Here is a 12,712-nt window from a genome sequence, read left to right on the forward strand (position 1 = left end):
CTATAGGGTCCACTTACCTGCTGGGGTGCGTTGAATCTGTGCTCCGCCACAGCCCGCTCGTGTTTGAAATGAGGAAACAGAGCGTTCCATTTTCGCGCTATAAATAGGCGCTATGGCGGGCGAAAGGTGCCACATGGTTTCTAAATTTAATCTTTTTGTATTTAGTTTATTTGTTGCCTTAAAATGGGTTTAAGGTTGAAATGAATTACCTTCTAAAAATGTCAAACATATTGTTGTTAAAGGTGATATTGTTTATTAATGTTGATATGCCCTAAATGTTAAAAATAAATGTTTTTTGTTAAACTTAGGTAATTAGTGACGCCCAGTGGGAGGGGCCATGGGGTTTAAAAGAGGCCCGCTTTGGACTCTCTCGAGTATTGTCTGGCTTACAAAGAAGGTGACTCTCAGAGCAGTGTTTTTCCAAATACCACCGTTTTTCTTTCCCTATTGTGAGTACAAGTCATTGTGGACTTGTGCTGTGCCAAAATTGTGTTTGAAAATTTGTAAATAGTATTTGGATTTCTTTTTTGCACTATTTTGTAAATTTTCACACTTCTCTTTTGGGAGGCCGGCAAACCAATACAATTCCACCAATATTGAATTTTTCCGATTACGCCTGTGTTTTATGCAAAGAAGTGAGTAGAGAAACAAACATGTCAAGACAAATGTCTTTATGATTTGGTGCTATGAATAGATAAGATGTGTTAACAAACATTGATCGATTGATTGGTAGTCTTGTTTTAAGGTCCACTGCACCTGATCCAATCCCTGGCTTATTTTCCTGGAACTTCTAAGTGTACCTCTCTCGGAGGATGTTTCCATCGATTACCATGGCCCTCGTGCTGCACTCTGGAAAGCCCTACCTGGATTGAACCCCTATCTAGGTATGTTTCTCTTTTTCGTATGTCTTTGTGTCCGTCTATTTTTATCCTGTTTACAAAATGAGCTAGAAACACTTTACTTTAAGAGGCCATAGAGGCTGTTGAGGTCTTTATTTCTTTAAGCAGTTCTTCCAAAGATAAATTAAAAGCACAAAACACTGAAACACTTACCAAATTTACTTCTTTCTTTTCTCACCGCACTAAAAATCATTATCTAAGACACTGGGTCAGGAGTGGATTTTCCTTAAAACACAACAAGCTTCGATCTGTTGATGTGGGTCAGCTCATCTGCATTTTCCCGCTCCTGCGTGCTGCCGTGGGTCCCGGCCGCTGAGAACTAACAGAGCGAGTGGGTGTGGGAGACTAATTGAGTGTCGGGGCTGTGTGAATAAAGCCACTCTGGTAATCGTCTGGCTCAGCAGCAAATGGGAGCGATAAGGAGCGCCGAGTTGATACGGTGTCAAAAAGAGGAGTTTCCTGGCCGTCCGCTGCCATCACTCTCTCCTTTCTGTGGCTGTCTGCAGGGTGGAGGGGGGGTCTGATAATATCTTCAGGAAGAGGAATGCACACTCAGCCCTCGGTGCTGATAACAACATCATCTTTTGCCACTGAATGGGCTGCAGAGAGGGGAGTGTGGAGTGCATTAACAACCCAACAGGAATCAGCACAGTATTTAAAGGTTCTCTGCACAGCTGGAGTAACACCATGAGAGCGGATGAGGGCCAAGGACAGAGAACAGACTATTGACTGACGATGTTCACTGATGGGGAGGAGTGGAGATAGAAGTGTTAAAGCTCAAAAGGCCTCGGGCCATTAAAACAGTAACAGAGATATGAACATTTGGAGCTGTCATAATTAGTTACCCAACAATGTAGACTTTAAGTTCTAAATTGTGTCCTATCTTTTTACAATATATACTGTAGCTATTCTTACAAAGTATATAGTCTTTAAATACATTAAAAACACAACCAAGTCATCCTATTGATCATAAAGATGTGAATTAAAGCTTGGCTAGAAACTTTGGAGAATATATCAGTCTGAAAATGTTTTGATAAAACCACGAAACAGCACAGTCCAAACACTCATTTCCGAACTTACTGACTCACAGACTTATGCCGGACATCCACCAGAACTGTTTTCAGTCCGTCTCTGCCCCTTTTCCGGTTTAGCACCGAGCTCTCTCATCCATTAACACTTATTGGCTGTGTTTTCAGAGCGTAGCACCACCAGACAGCCACAAGACCGAGGATTCACTTATTCTCTTTATTCTCCTCTGAAAACCTCTGAAATCTAAATGATGCATCAGTGTAAGTTACATGAATAACAGAGATAGAAAGGGTAAATTAAAGCGATTCATTCACATCTGGAGTCATGTGACTGAGGTTTTCCTGCTATAAACACTGAATCAAGGATTCTCCTCCTCCTCTCCTCATCCATGTTGTCTTTCTTGTCCTCTGAAAACTTCTTACCTGTTGACTCCAGGCCTGGCTCCGCTCATCATGACGGTTTGTTGTTGTAGTTATGTGAAATATGATCTGGTGATAACACAGAGTGTTTTATTTTGAAAATGAACCGGATGTTTTCATTTTGTTTTGGTGCCTGACTTCCTGTCCTGCTCCATCTGCTCTGTTGAGATTGATACGTTGTGCTCCTGCATCCAGCTAAAAGACATGCAGCAAATGGTGGAGGCCGGGAGTCGAACCTTTGACCACTGCAACAATGACCAAAGTGTCTGTGCACGCTTTAACTGCTTGACCAACATCGCCCAAATAATTTCAAAAATGATTTAATAAAAAGGTCCGATGCAGCCTTCCAATGCTAAGTTACACATGCTCTGGATGGCATGTCTTGTGACACTAGAATGCATTGCAAACTTATCTTATGGTAGTTTCATTTTTCCCAGTCCACCACTTAATGTTATCAAATAGAAAACAGTGCATCTTCTTTTCAAGCAAAGTGTGATGTCTTGATAGTGTGTCCCATTCCGCAGTTCAGCGCTCAGGCACAGGGGTGCAGCATTCGGATGTCCTCCCTGATTGTAAATCTACCTTTTTGGCACTCTGTATGCAACTAGCTTGCTAGCTTGTGGAAGACTCTGCTCATGTGCGATCAGTGCTTGAATGGATTACGCATAATCTCAGAATCTGTTGCCTACGATGAAGACATATGACTCTGGAAACAATGGCCAACTCTTGGCAATCCGTTGTAGCTGTCGTTAGCTATAAACAACTTTTAGCCTAAACTTCCTTTTCCGTGTGCTGCATTGTTTACAGTCCAATTATCAACATCAGAAGAGACCATATTTTTAGATCAAAAGCAAAGCTAAATTTGCTTCTCTAGATAAGGGTGAAAATAATAAAATGTCATGTCTTGGTTCGTTACATCTCCTGGACCTGTGTCCATTCTGCATCTGTGGTAAGTCTCAGTTTCACTTTAATTGGGAGGTTACACAGAAGCTTCACTCTGGCTTTTTTTTAGTGGTTAGTGGTATGAATCAGAAAAAATCCCAACAACTTTCTAGTAACTTACTTGCAAATAACAGGTGTGAGATTTGTAAAGTATCTTTGTTTAGGTCTATCCTCAAGGAGAAGAAAACTACTTTTTTTTAATGTTTGTTTGTTGAATGGAGGTAGGATCAATGATTTCTGATGGATACCAGGAAGTCTGGGAATCTAAACACTAATTGGCTTGCTGGATGCAGTGTCACGAAAAAAACTGTAGCTCAAGTTGAAATGTTGATCTCGAGCAGATTAGCTCTACACCACAGCCTGTGCAGCTCAGGGTACAAATATATGATAGAAACCAGAACACTTCAAGTGCTATTATCCAGACACTTCCTGTAAATGAGTAAATGGAGATTTGTAAACATCTGACCTTTTTAATGCAACATAAAGCTATGCACTTGGAGAGTTCAAATCTCAATAACAGGAGTGACAAACTAGTCCAGACACTGCCTCAGAGTACAGACAGATCATGTTTTCAGGACACTAAACTAAAGCTCATTATGTAATTACAGCAGAGTACCAGAGTGGCAGCTTATCTTGACAGCCTTCGTTGAATGTGCCATCTTCAGTGTGGGTGATGGAAAGAAAAGGCTTTTTAAGTGTCCCGGTTTTTACATTGTTACATAAAAATGTATTGGTTGTCATATACATTTCCTTCAGGCATCAATAAGAAGTGATATTGTTGGTGGGAAACTGGAGCTCTGTGCAGTCTCTGTGAGGCTCAGTAACTAGGTCAGTGTATACCAAATCCAGTGTTGACGTAAGGTTGATGCATTCTTTTCTCTCAGAAATATATAATGCATCCAAAATACTGCGGACAGCTCTAATGTGAGTGGAACACACGGGACAGAGCAGACTTCACCAGTTTCACGTAGCTACTCGAAGCTTCATTATTAACACTCGGCAGCAGAAAACAATATAAAGTTCATATGTTGTATATGAGGACGGAGCACACATTGTGAATTGTGAACTGTTGTTGTACATTTCAGTGGCTTCTGCTTGCAGGGGCAGATCTTGCAACTGTGCCAGAGCATCTTCTGATGTCTGTTTGACTTCTGTTGCTTCATTGATCTTTCCTCTGCAGTTTTACTCATCTCCTGTTTCAGGATTCCCTCATGAGACCAACAGGTGTCTGTCTCTGAAGGAACCTGGGCACATGTGCTGTGAACACAGGCAGTTCTCACAATGGTGTCCACGTCCCCCTTCAACTCTGTCACTACTGTCCTATAAAAAATACACAAACATGGCATGTAGAGTTTCAGAGTTTCAAGACTCCTAAAGGACAAACTTTTTAGACTGTGGTGGCCAAACTGAGGCACCGACTTTTGATAATGTGTCTGTACATGCATGACGGCGAAATATTGACCAGATATGTGTCCGGTCTGTCACAGCACCAGATCTGATAGGTTTCTATTCTAGTCAATGTGTTAACTTCCACTGGATCCGCTCCGTTGTGTTCCAGCTTCCGTTGTGTTCTCTGATCCAGCAGGTCGGAGTCCTCTGGATCAGATACCCAAGACTTCTATTTTTACCAGATGCCAGAGCACAACACATCAATTTCAACAGAGCAGAGGGAGCAGGACAGGATGTCAGGCACCAAAACAAAATGAAAACATCAGGTTAATTTTCAGAATAAAACACTCTGTGTTATCACCAGATCGTATTTCACTGAACTATAACAACAAACCGTCATGATGAGCGGAGCCAGGCCTGGAGTCAACAGATCAGAGGTTTTCAGAGGACCAGAAAGACAACATGGATGAGGAGAGGAGGAGAAGAATCCTTGATTCAGTAATTAGCGTGGGAAAACCTCAGTAACATGACTCCAGCTGTCTGGACGAGCTGAACATGGATCTCGTGGAAGTCTGATGTGAATGAATAGCTTTAACTTATTCTATCTATTTCTGTTATTCATTTAACTTACATTGATGCATCCTTTAGATGTCATATCAAAAAGTAACACAACAGAGGTTAGCAACATTGAAATCTTTTTAGCCTGAATCTTTGAAGACTTGAAAGTAAACATTTGTCTAAAATCACAAGTTGAAGTAACAAAAAGAGGAAGAATGCCAAATGAATATGCAGAGAAAGCTTTTGCAGCCTGCTGACACGTCCCAAAGATGATTTTAACACCTCTGATAAGACAAATTGCCAATCATGGTTTAGGATTTTAAAGTGGTCAATCCCTTTTTAAAGGGGGGCATGGCCAACCCTGACCACTCCCTAAACCTGCCCTGCCTAAAACCACCTTTTCTCCTGGTATGTTTCACACTGCAGGATCTAAAATCCATTTCAAGAGTTATGGGTCAAATTTGACAAAGTGCAGACTCAGTGTGCAAAAATATGTCTATCTATCAATTGGAAGGTTGGCAGTTCAATCCAGTCACATGCCGAAGTGTCCTTGTACAAGACACTCAACCCCAAATTGCTCCCGGTGTTGTTCAGCAGTGTGAGTGTGTGTATAAATGAGATTAGCTAATACTTATTGTCCCTTACTATAGCAGCCTCTACCATCAGTGAGTGATTTGATGTGAACGGGTGAATGTGACGAGTAGTGTAAAAGTGCTTAGAGTGCTCAGAAACACTAGAAAAGAGATGTATAAATACAAATCCATTTACCGTTTATCGATTTTGAGTTGCTTCTGGAAAAGTCATCATATTTTAGGCTAAAACAACAACATTCAGAATATTTTACTTTACAAATGTCAAAACAGCTCAAATCTGACCTGAGCAGTATGTGAGGGTTAACAAATATAAAGTCAGATCAGAAGAGCAACACCAGAAGTATTTAAGGAACAGAGAGCACTGAGGAAAGGAGAAAGTGGATGGCTACTTTAAGGCAACTCATTTAGACTGGAAACAGGACTTCAGTATATTTAGAGAATAAGATGGAACTTGAAAAGGAAAGGTAGTGGCTTAACAACTCAATGACTGTAGAGGTGTGTAGTTTAACACTGAAGTAAAAGGATATCAGTGCTAGACTTGGATGTTACTTTATGACTAATCTGATGATTCACTGTGTGGCACTGCTGACGTCAACATGTTGGACAGGGGAAGATTCTTCAGGAGCTGAATTTTTTAACAGAGTCTGCACAGTTTTTGAAACGTTCATGATGAATGAAATAGATATTCATGTTTCCTGACGTGAATGAGCCTGTTGGTGTAAAAAGGAGGGCACTCGCTCCCTCACAGGTGAGAAACTCTGATCATTTAGACTAACATTGATGTCGATGATGCTCTCATGAACAGGTGCACATGAATGCATCTTACTCCAACAGGTGTTGGCAAACTGCACCAAAAGGGACTTTGGGGCGGGGGGAGGATCCAGTGGGTGTATTGTGTGTTTTTGTTTTGGACCAGCTGGGGACAGATGAATTCAAACTTGAGGCACACATTGTAGGGTTAATTAAAAGCTTTAAAGACTCAATTATTTGACGTTTCTGATATTTTATCTGCTTGAATTGAGTGTTTAACTTCACTCTTGTTTCAAATTGCAGTTGGCCTTATTGGGACAATTATGGATGCCAGCCGCCACAAAACAAAACAGAAGAAGAAGAAGTCACCTCTCTGTGTGTCAGCTGGAGACCTCTTTAAAGTGAGTTTGTCTTTGTTTTTGTGGTGATGCTATATTTACATAAATGTAAATACAAACACAGTTACTCAGAGCTCTGAACAAGGTGTGTGGACTGTTTGTATGTGGGCTCTCAAATAAGGTGCTGCTTTACATCCTGTTTTTAAATCTGTGAACTTACATGGTGTCATGAGAGGGAATATATTTCTGTCTTTAACTCAACTGCACTGTCTACTGAGGTGGAGTTGGGGCGCTAGAAGTGTCAAACAATTGCAGGACTTTGGTGCCTAAACAGAACCAATTGGCCAAAATGATCAGGTTCTGTCCACTATAGCTTTTTTAAATAGATGAAAGTAGAAAGGATTTTAGCTTCAATGACTCATCTTATCTGGTAAAAGAGTGATGTTTCCTGGGAAAGACAGCTTTTATTGCAGATAGAGCAAAGGTTTGCTGACATGAAAGTGCTCATGATGAGCACAATTATTTGTGCTGCAGCCAACATTTATGTATACATTTAAACCCAAGCCTAATTGTTTAACCTGATGTAGTGATGTCAGCAGACTAGATGACTTTCCTTCCTTCTTTGTAGTCGTGTTGATGCACCTTTTATTCCCCAGAAACCTCTAACCTATAGGAAGACACTTTGGGTGCCTGAACATACTTAACATGCGTTTGATGGTTTGGTTTGAGCACCAACACCGTAGAGATTGATTGATTGAGTAAAAGTTTTGTTAACTCTTTTGAGATGGTACGTGAGTGGTGGTTAAATGAGCTGAGATGAATGCGGTCAATGCGGGCACAACAGACAGACATGAGTGTAAAGTCAAGTTTTAATATTTAAACTGATGTTCACGCAATGATGGAGACATCCTTATAGTATAAAGTGACTTCTCCTGCATTTGTAGTTTAATTGGAACACTTTTTTCTGTGCAGGAAACATAACCTGTTTTATTTGAACTAACAAGTAAGTTCTGGTGGCTTTAGAAACCTCAAGTGTTTGTGTTGATTTCATCCATCCCAGTGGACAAAGATTTGTCCTGACGTGTGTAGTGTTGTTTGATAAAAAAAAAATCTCTTCATGTTGCCTTTTTTTTTTTAAGTCAAACATTTCACTTCTCAAGATTCTTGGTTATGAAACTGTAAGCCTACAAAGGCTGTTTTTGTAGCATGCACTGCATCCGTTTGTGTGACACTGTCCTGCAGCAGAGGTTTCAAAAATAACAATAACAAGCTGATGGTCTTGTTTGCTTGGGATCATCCCTATGTTCCCGCAGCCCAATGGTCCCACAGCCTTATGTTCCCACATTTCAAAGACATTTTCAAAATTAGGTCTTGCGTTCCTACATTTCCCTTCAATTTAAGCCCTATCCTGCCACAAGATTTTTTGGAAGCACTTTATAGTAAATGAATGAATGAATGTGATGATTTCTGCTGCTGATCGAAATAAAATAAAATAAATCACAATCATTACAAGAAAAAATAAAATAGGCTGATCGAAAAGGGTTTCGGCTGAAGCAGAGCTTGTAGATGCCGAAATGTGGGAACATAGGGCTGTGGGAAAATAGGCACGCTCCCTTTGCTTTAGTGGGTCACAAAAGGGTCTGATTACAAATTTCAGTCTGTTTCAGAACTTGCTAAAGACTCCTCTGAAAAGCTTTAACCTTTAACATAAAAAATGTTTTGTCAGGTTCAAGCACCGGTACAACGTTGCATAGAATTCAGGGCTAGAATAACTTGTTTGACTCAGAACATGAGCTGTGTTTTTCTGGGTGAAAGACGTACAACCATGACGCTGGTTTAGCTCAGTCGGTAGCAGGCACTCCATGTGAGACTACAGTCCTCATCGCACTGGTTGCATGTTTGACTCGTGTCATCTCTACTCTCTCTCCTCACATTTCCTATCTCTCTTCAGCCGTCCTGTCAGCTAAAGTAAAACACCTCCAAAAATAACCTGAAGGAAAGAACAATAAGCTTCCTGTCAGACAGAACAGAAGACCACTGACAGAAAGTGTTCACGTTTAGTGTTCACGACTGCTCCGTGTATAGAAAAGGGTTAGGATGACTGATGCAACTTTAGCAGATCACCTACATTTGACTGTTGTTCTACCTGCATGTAGGCCTAATCTTTCATTTTATTTCTGGTCTCTCCTGATCATCAGAGCCTGTTGTGACATTACTCTTTCTCATTTCCCCTCTACCCACCTGTTCCTATTCTCATCCATTCTGAGATTACTTCCATTTTCTTTTGTTGTTAGCCTCTTTGCTGCTGTCTTACTTTTTGTTTTACCTTTCTTGGAGGTTTTATTTACTTGGATTTTATTTATTTTGTTGCCCAGACTCACAACCCTGACTATCCCTTCCCTATAACAACTCTTTAACCAGATTTAAATGGCACCTAATCTATATCTAACATTGAGAACCTGCAGGTAAGAGGTCATGTAAACTGTTCATATATCTCTCTGATGTGGCAGGGTTGCTCCAGAATTGAAAAGAGGATTGTAAGGACGGTAACACATATCAGCCTCATTCCCCAACAGAGTGACATTAAGCTCAACTTTATGAGTACTCTTGTTTGTTAAAATGAATAAGCAGTCTTTAGGCATGTCTTTTAAACCGCCTTTAGAAAGAGAAAAGAGCTGAACACCAACTCCCAGGTTCCTACAATGATTACAGAAACTGGCAGATGCTCGATAGTGCTTTAAAAAATAACCAACATCTCATTCCGGCGTATCAAACATTTCACATTACATTTAAATAAAAAGAATAACAACTTGAAAAACTACATTTACATTTTATATAAGGCTCTGCTTTTCGGATCACTATTGTACACAAAATTCAAAGAAGCTCCTTAGGATTTGTCACAGAATCTTTACATTTTCTGCCAAGTCTGTCTTCTTTCCAAAAACATGTTCTCAATCCCCCACATCTCAAAGCGAATTCAGCTCACAGTTCCTGCGCCTGTCAGAATGATTTCTGTAGCGTTGCCCCGCTGTAGATGAACTGTGTAGTGTGGGTAAGCGCCACCTAAATGCTGGTGTCATGTGGTGAACAGTGTCAGTCTAACGAGCGCTCCCCTCACGCTGGGTTAGACCCCGTATAGCCGTGTTGCGGCAGCGCGCGCGTTAGAAATAATAAAGCGCTCCGTCTGAGAGCAGCGACTGCGCGCGGTCGGGTCGGTTACCCTGTGCCAAAAGGACTTCACCTCACCTCCCCACGAGGAAATACCGGCAGCTCTTCGCTGCGCTCGGCTGCTCCGAGGCAAAGGTTAACCGGCTGGGGGCGAGGGGCTTCAACTGTGGATACAAGTTTGAGATAAGGATGTCTGGAGCAGCTACGGGATGCGGGTAAGTTTCTCCACGCTGCCATGTCCGGATGCTGCGGGTCACTCTGTATTCCTTTGAAACCTGTGTGATCAAAAACACGAAATAAGTTCTGTGAAATGGAAATAAGCTGCAGTGCATCGGTGCTGTCATGTGCGGAGCTCAGTCTCTGCGGGTGAAGTGGGTCAAGGGATGACGCGTGGCTGCTCGCAACCACGCGCCTGGCGGGTTTGTTTTGGTGCGTCTGGGAGGAAGAGGCAGAGCTGTGGACCGCGGACACACAAACACCAACACAACTTCTCTCCCAGCATGCTTTACCCTCTGTTTCATGCTATTTGGTGATGCTGATTTGGTCATCAGGGATGAAGGTAGTGCGTGGATGCAGTTTGGAAGATGATGACGACGTTGGAGGTTATTGTGAAGGTGATGACTCTTACCTGTTGCAAATAGTGACCGAATTGTGCAATAGTCTAGTTCAATACTGGTTCCATTTGGGATATTTGTTACATAAAGCTGCACCCAGAATGCACATATCACACAAAACAGCACACACACTTTTCAGGTTTCTCTCTTTGCTTTTCGACAGGCCAGCAAGTGCAAGTTTTCATGTCTGCTTCTAATAGGAAGTGATTGATGTTCAATTTGGAGGAACCGGTTTTAATGCAAGGAAAATTCATTGAAACATATCCAGAAGCACTCACTTAATAAAAGCTGAGTGCATATAAGAATAAGTAATTGAACATGACCCACAAATAGATAAAAACACCAGACATGATTGTTCTTGCTCTTCTTCACCCCCCCCCCCCCCCCCCCCCCCCCCCCCCTCCTCCCCCTCCTCCTTGTGCAGCCGGTGGGGTGTGTGTGAGGCTCAGACTGTACCTGGGAGTCAGAGCGAGGCTCCTCTCCTCCTGCAGGCTCCAGCTCTGCCTCTCCTCCTTTTGAAAAGCTCATTTCCCATGCCTTTCATGCCTGCAGTTTAAACCCTTTGATGTTTTCTTGCGCTGAACCCTGCGCATTGAAACCACTCTCCAGTATGTTAATGTTCTCTGATTGACTTCTGAATCTTTTAATTAACCCACTTGTATGCACACCGCAGCATTGTCCTCTGTGAAATGCCATCAGGGGGAAACGGAGCCATGACAGAATGACACGCTGTCAGCGGGGATTTCAAAGTCAATGGCAGTTTGTGGTTTGATACTGTCTGCAACTTCTCTGTGTGAGAAATCCTCTCCTCTCAGATGAAAAAGTAATTCTTTATACACTAGTGGATGTGGTGATTAAGACTTCAGCTACACTATGCAATATTAATGACTCTGGAAGATATCAAAGGATGAACCTCAGAGATGCAATAGCCTGAAGTGAGCCTACATTAATAATGTGCTTAATTCTAACAGCGATCAGTGTTTCTTCAGCGCTTTCATGTTGAGCCTTTTGCCCCAAATCAAAGCTTTTTAATTATTCCATACATTTTCATTTTCTTAGGATTTACATTACTCAGCCGCGTGCCTCGATGTCTTATTTTTCCAGTGTGCAGTGTGTAGAAATATTGGCTTTTTTCATGGATTTTCACCCAAACTCGCACCCACTGCATGCATGTGGAAGGTGCATGTGAGATGTGATTAGTCATGTGATTCCCTCCAACAGTCAGTAGGTGGCAAAATGCTCTCAGGGATAAGAGGAAATCTATCACTGGCTGCAGGGTGACATTCTGAAGGGCAGCCCGCTGCAGTCCGAGCTGCTCAGCGGAGTTTCAAAGACATCACTGTTGCTTCTCTGTCTCATCCCATTTAAGTCTTCTGAGGATGAAGAAAAAAAAACAGATTCAACCTTATTACTGGGCAGGAATTTTCCTCACTGCTCTGTCAGAGAGGATCGGCTTCAAATGACTCCGCTGTGTTTGAGGAAGGAGTGTTGAATCCTAATTTGTGTGCTGGTGTGTTTTAAAGCAGAGTGCACATTAAGGTTACTCTGACGCTCCAGTTTTAGGGATACTGTTTAGATGTTTCAAGGCTGGATTTTCACTGTCAGCTGTTTGAAAGTAATTTGATTAATTGCAAAGCTGACATAGTTAGAGCTGCAAAGAAGATTACTTGTCTACTATCAAATCAATCCCCAACTTTTCTGATTATTGATAATCACTTTGTCATTTTATCTCTGAAAGCTGTCAAACTTCCTGTTCTCATAAATATGATCACTTTCTGGTTTCTTTACATACATGCGACAGTAAAGTACATATTTTTCTGGGTTGTGGACACAATGAGACACTTGGAGGAGTCATATCTGGCTTTGTGAAACACTGAGACATTTTTTTCTGTCCTCTATAATTTTGATGATTACTCTACTTATAAGCAGGTGCATTAAAGTCCAGAATATTTAACAGTATGTTGAAGAAAATTTGAATTAACAGAAGAAAGAAAAATGCATTAATTATGCTGC

The 12,712-nt window shown here is 41.5% G+C and overlaps 1 protein-coding gene across 1 annotated transcript in view; it reads left to right on the plus strand.

Moving 5' to 3' along the window:
• The first annotated feature begins 326 nt into the window (after positions 1–326).
• The window catches only part of LOC117828310 (retinoic acid receptor beta-like), a 256,995-nt gene continuing 244,609 nt past the window's right edge, over positions 327–12,712 (plus strand). The window contains exons 1-3 of the mRNA XM_034705349.1: positions 327–635; positions 734–884; positions 6,883–6,980. The gene's annotated coding sequence lies outside the window, so the exon portion shown is untranslated. The remainder of the gene's footprint in view (positions 636–733; positions 885–6,882; positions 6,981–12,712) is intronic.

Source organism: Notolabrus celidotus, chromosome 16, assembly GCF_009762535.1.
Source record: "Notolabrus celidotus isolate fNotCel1 chromosome 16, fNotCel1.pri, whole genome shotgun sequence".
Taxonomy (NCBI): Eukaryota; Metazoa; Chordata; class Actinopteri; order Labriformes; family Labridae; genus Notolabrus; species Notolabrus celidotus.